The sequence below is a fragment of the Ochotona curzoniae genome, unplaced genomic scaffold (genome assembly GCF_017591425.1).
Source record: "Ochotona curzoniae isolate NIBS_2020 unplaced genomic scaffold, NIBS_Ocur_1.0 contig_3498, whole genome shotgun sequence".
NCBI lineage: Eukaryota > Metazoa > Chordata > Mammalia > Lagomorpha > Ochotonidae > Ochotona > Ochotona curzoniae.
In genome coordinates this window covers 21,924,636-21,930,787 of record NW_024465885.1, presented here as the reverse complement: position 1 = coordinate 21,930,787, position 6,152 = coordinate 21,924,636, and positions in this window count along the sequence as shown.

Below are 6,152 nucleotides of genomic sequence, written 5' to 3'. Positions count from 1 at the left end.
TGCATGTGTGTGTAATTGACTCTCAATGTTTCAACGATTACCTCTTCAAGTTCCCTATTTCTCTTAGTTTGCATATACAACAATAAGAAATATACTCAGAATGGAATTATCAAATAATGCTAAATGTGTTTCATAAAACTTTGATTAGGAGTAGCAATCTTTATCCGGAATCAAATAATCTTCCAAAAATACCTTCTAATTATAAAGGCTAAAATATATTTTGACTAATTATATAATTCAATGATCTTTTTCTTAACACATTTTTTTTCTATAAGCTAGTATACTATTTGAGTAAGATGTGATTTGTATATCTGAAATGAATTTGTATAATCAAATCATTCTTATTAGTGTTTATTAATAGGCTGTGTTTAAAGTGGCACATTGTCTATGTACATTTGCAAGTAAATATAATTCCTGCTGTAAGTTCTGACATAGCTGTAGGTTAAATTTCAGATTAAATGGGCATTTGGCTTAACTGTAACTTTATCATTGGTTTGCCTGTATTGCTATTCAGATGCCTGAGTTCCAGTTCTGTTTCCAATTCCAATGTCTTGCTAATGCATGCTATAGGAGGCAGTGGGTGACTCTTATAACAATTGAAATCCTTCCTTCCATCTGCAATATATGGATTGAGTTCTTGACTATAGTGGGTTACAGTCTAGATCACTGTGGGAATTTGGATGTTAGCTCAGCAGTTGAGCCCTCTCTAACTTCCCTCTGTTTTTTTTTTTTTTTCCCACGCACTCTAAATTTTTTAATCTTCTCCTTTTTATAAATAAATAGATAGATACATATATAAATAAAGTACATTCAGTAAGGCTCGATGGTTACCTATCTTTGTTATTAATGTTTCTTTAAAATAATGAAATTGATTAAAAGTTTTTCAATTAAGCCTGTTTAGTTATAAAATAAGTGTTTATGCTCTCAGTCACATAAGCATAACATGTGAAATTCAGATAATTGCATTTTAATAAAAAAATATTACCATAAGTGATGGGTGAACTCTTAATTTGCTTATTTATGGATATTTGTAGATCAGAGTCCCATAGAATGGCAAGATCATAGTATATGTTGCATAAACATAAGGGATATTTTGAGCTGAGAGTAATTACAACAGTACATACAAAAATACAAAATCTATCTGCTTTTCTTCAAGACACAATTTTATAAAGATACCCCCTGCCTTTTCTATCTAGAATTGGTAAGCAGACGTTAATCCTGAAACTTGAGGATTGCAAGTCTCAATATAAGACAATCTAATAGTGACCTTCTATGAGGTGATAGTTAACTTTCTGTTAACATATGGCATTCTTTTCTTTTCATCCTTTTATTTATCAGATTTTTCTTCTTTCCTCTTTACCCTTAGGTATTATAGTGCAATGGGTAGGTATAATATTAACCCATGTAAAACTAACATTGTTGTACTACATTAACACTATTGATAAAATAAAATCACATTTTTTGAGAGTAATCAGCTTTTCTTGCTGCATTTGTGTCCATTCTGTTAAGTAAAATTTTGAATTATCATTATTCAAGGTGAATGACACATTGTACTACCATGATTATTTACACATATGAAAGATATCACATCCACTCAGATGTAGAAATTTGCTCCAGGGTCAGGAGGCATAAGTTGCTGTTAACACACAACATGACTTTGGAGAAGATGCTATATTTTGATCTTTTTTCCAGAAAAAAAAATGAAGTTTATGATATCACTAATTTTCTGATTTCTTGTATTTTAATTGTATAGGATATTATTAATTATTAAACATTTTGGATTTAGAGTCCTGATTTACACTTGAATTTTTCATAGAACACAGACAATAGAGAATGTGAATCATAGAGCGTGGTATAATTGTGGATTCCCCATGACTTCAAAGGTCACAGAAATCTTCACTCCATTCTCTCAGGAAAGGAGTGATGTAAAGATAAAACCAAAATGTAAGAACTGGTCCTCATGGAATTCTAACAGCAGAAGAACAATATAGACTTGGCAAAGGAAAATGAGTATTCAAGTCAAAATCTGAAAAGCATCCATCCATTTCATATAACTCCATGCCAGCTACTATTGGCACGCATTTATAATTCCTTGTCTTCTCAGAAAGGTTATAGAAATCAGTATTGAGAATAAGAAGAATTACACATCAGAAGATTGATAGTACATTGAAGTATAAAAAGGTCATTTATACTGGTATGCATATGTATCTATCTATATCTCCAACTATCTCTCTACTACAGATATTATTGCTATTCTTTTTTATTTTGTTATTAGTTTTTTTTTTTACTTTATCAGGGATTCCCCCACAGACTACCACCGTCTGACAGATTTTCCTCATGTTGCTACAATAATATAATCCTTCATAAGGAGTCATAATTCCACCAGTCTCTTATTTAAGTGTGCCCCGACATTGCTGGTATAGACAGTGTCAGTCTGGCATCCCATTGTCTACACATTTCCAACAGTTTCATTGGGAGTTCATCTTCTGTTTGGAAGCAGGGATGCATGTTGCATTTTACCCGCACATCTGGATATGGAGATATTGCTATTCTTTCAAAGAATAACTCAAATGATTAAAAAAAAAAAACTGTGAGGATCTGTATTGTGATGCAGTAGGGTAAATCTCTGTGAAAATTTGTCAGTTAGGCCCCCTATGAACTTGAAAATGAGTGGAAGGCTCAATACTAGAGACATGAAGAATTAAAAATAATTGTTAAAAGTAGCTTGTTGTAGAATTAAAACTTATATCTGTAATTTAAATACTAATTAGTTGAACAAGTATAGTTTTTCATTCTCATTCTCATTTTCTTGGCAAATTGCAGTGCTGTATTGATATTTAAACTTAGTGGTATTTTGCAAAGCAACAATAATATCTTCTTCTGAACCAATTCATTTATTTTCAAAAACAGTATGTATTTCAACATGAATCAAGCAATTAAATGAAAAACAATATACATATATCCTTCAAATTTGTTATAAAATTTATTTATGCTATGCTAACAGATTTTCAAATGTTAACTTCAACTCTTAAGTGGTAATTGTTTATTAAACTACTTTGTGAACTCATATAACAACATGTAAAAAAAACATGTTTCAAAATGCAAGCATAATATATAAGTACATCTTATGAATCACGAAATTAAATACACTGCTTTTTGAATTACAAGTATGTACGTTTTTTGGTAGGATTTTTTTAAAGTGGTATTGAAACAAAACAATTACTTTGCATGTTTCCTTTTAATAAAGCAACTTCATATGGCTGTATCATTTTAAGTTAACACATTATTTGTAATTTATTTAAGCTGCAATGTCAGTTTTTAATATATCCAATGATATAATTACCTATTTGTTATTCTTTTATAGAATAGTCCATATGATAAAGAAGTGTGAGGACCTGAATTGTTATGCAGTAGGGTAAATCTCTGCTTTTGAAGGCAGTATCAGATATGGACAACCACTCCTTTCCTGGTTGCTCCACTTCCTACCCAGACTGCTGCTAATTTGCCAGAGATGCAAGTGGTTAAGTCCTCGCCTTGCACACCCGGGATCCCATATGGGCACAGGTTCTAATCCCGGCAGCCCCGCTTCCCTTCCAGCTCCCTGCCTGTGGCCTGGGAAAGCAGTCGAGGACGGCCCAAGGCTTTGGGAACCTGCACCCGCGTGGGAGACCCGGAAGAGGCTCCTGGCTTCGGATCGGCATAGTATCGACCGGTTGCGGCTCACTTGGGGAGTGAATCATCGGATGGAAGATCTTCCTCTCTGTATCTCCTCTCTGTATATCCGCCTTTCCAATAAAAAATAATAAAAATAAATCTTTAAAAAAAAAAAGAAAAACAGCTAAGGTGCATGGGTGCTCTGACTAAGCACAAAATCAAGTCGTAGTGTTTAGGACTTTGCTTTGGTTTTGCCCAGCATTGGCCGTTTCTATTGAAACATTTGCAATGGGAATTACAGATGAAAGATCTCTCTCTCTTTCTCTCTCTCACACACACACAATTTCCTTTCACATAAATGGGTAAATATTTTCTTAAATAGCAGATTTTTTTTTTTTTTTTTTAGGTTTCAGCAAGGTAGCTTGGTTGATAAAGTACTTCCCAAGCAACCACTAGGACACCATATGGGTGCCAGTTCATATCCTGGCTGCTCCACTTCCCATCCAGCTCCCTGATTGTGGCTTGGGAAAGTAATAGGGATATCCCCTATACTTAGGACCCTGAACTCATGCATCAGATCTGGAAAAGGCTCCTGGCTCCTGGCTGTGGATTGGCTCAGGTCCAGTAGTTGTGTCCATTTGGAGTGTGAACTGGAGTGTGAAGGGGGATGGAAGGTTTTACTCTCTGTCTCTCCTTCTCTCTGTAAATATGTCTTTCCAATAAAAATACATAATAATCTTAAAAAAGGAATTTTTGATATGTGGACATAGGCACATACATATTACGAAATAGAATAGTTTTGAAAAATTCATGAAAAGTTTCATCATAGGGTAAACAAAATTGGGTCTAAGACTCCAGAATGTGAATTTAATATGTGGCATTAATAATAAACAAGGAATAAGCAATCTTTCATGTTTATCTAATTTCAGGTGTAAGAGATCTGTGCAATTTTACAGCAGTTAAAAATGTTTTTGTAGGGCAAGGCGCGGTGGCACAGTGGTTAACGTCCTCGCCTTGCACGCCCGGGATCCCATATGGGCGCCGGTTCTATCCCGGCAGCCCCACTTCCCTTCCAGCTCCCTGCCTGTGGCCCGGGAAAGCAGTCAAGGACGGCCCAAAGCTTTGGGAACCTGCACCCGCGTGGGAGACCCGGAGGAGGCTCCTGGCTTCGGATCGGCATAGTATCGGCCGTTGTGCTCACTTGGGGAGTGAATCATTGGACGGAAGATCTTCCTCTCTGTATATCCGTCTTTCCAATAAAAATAAAAATAAATCTTTAAAAAAAAATGTTTGGTATACTCTCCATATCTGTCTGAAAAAAAATTGGAATATTACTATATGGACATTTCTCATCCCAAATATATGTGGTGATCTATAAAAACATACTTGCAATTCAGATCCTAAAATATCTACACTTAAGGAAGAAATGTATTTTTAAAGTTAATTTTACAATGCAAAAGAAAAGTTGGCTAATTGTGAAAGTAACGCTTCTTAACAAGTCCTTTCAATTACCTTATATTACCTACATAAAGTATCAAACCATGTCTGTGTAGAGTTTGGAGATATTTTAACGTCTTACAATGTGGTGACATATTTTGCTCATCTTTTTTTTTAATTGTCTTACATGTTTTAGTCCTGTTTCACAAATGTAAACAATTTTAATTTTCCATTTTCTGTGACTCAAAGCATTTCTATTTTGTAGCTTAAATAATAACACGTCAAACAAGCTTCCTTAGTTTCCTGATCTAAAATATTACTCCTTTCTTTCAATAAGTTGAAATCTCCTGGGAGATGTGCACTGATGAATATATTTTCTATTTCAGTAGTAGACAAACTTTTTTTTTACTTATCAGGTTCTTGAAACGTTAGTATGTAAGTAAATACATGAATAGTTGCTAGTGATCTATTCATTACTATCTCAAAACCAATATAGGGAAAGCACAATATCCTTCATAATTTTTTGCTGCTTAATCTATTTCATTATGTTTTTAATTGCCACTGTCCTGCGGTGACACAAAAATGACAAGGAACTCTCGAGTTCCTTCGAAAAACAGGAACCACCACCACAACCAGCACACACACTGAACAAAACACATGAACACATACACAAATGAACAAGCGAATGAAAAGGAAGAGATGAACGAAAAGGCAGGCCAATGAAGAGAGGAGGGCCAACGAAAAAGGCAGGTGAATGAAAAAACTTCATTGCCAAAAGTGGGCTGCTTATATACAGTTCTCCACCAATCACTTCTCCCCACGGGTCCACTGGGCGCTACCTGATAGGCCGGTAGCAATGGCATAATCACAGTGGGGGCATTAGCCTATCCCTGTGACTTCCTGTTTACCTACTGGCGGGACAAATCCCGCCTCCTGACCCTGAGCCAGCCACCATCTTGTGGCCTCTGATATGACTGGGGTCAGCTCCTGGTGCACCGCTCCCCAAATTTAATGTTATTGTATTTGTTATTATTAATTTTTCCATGACATGTATATGAAGG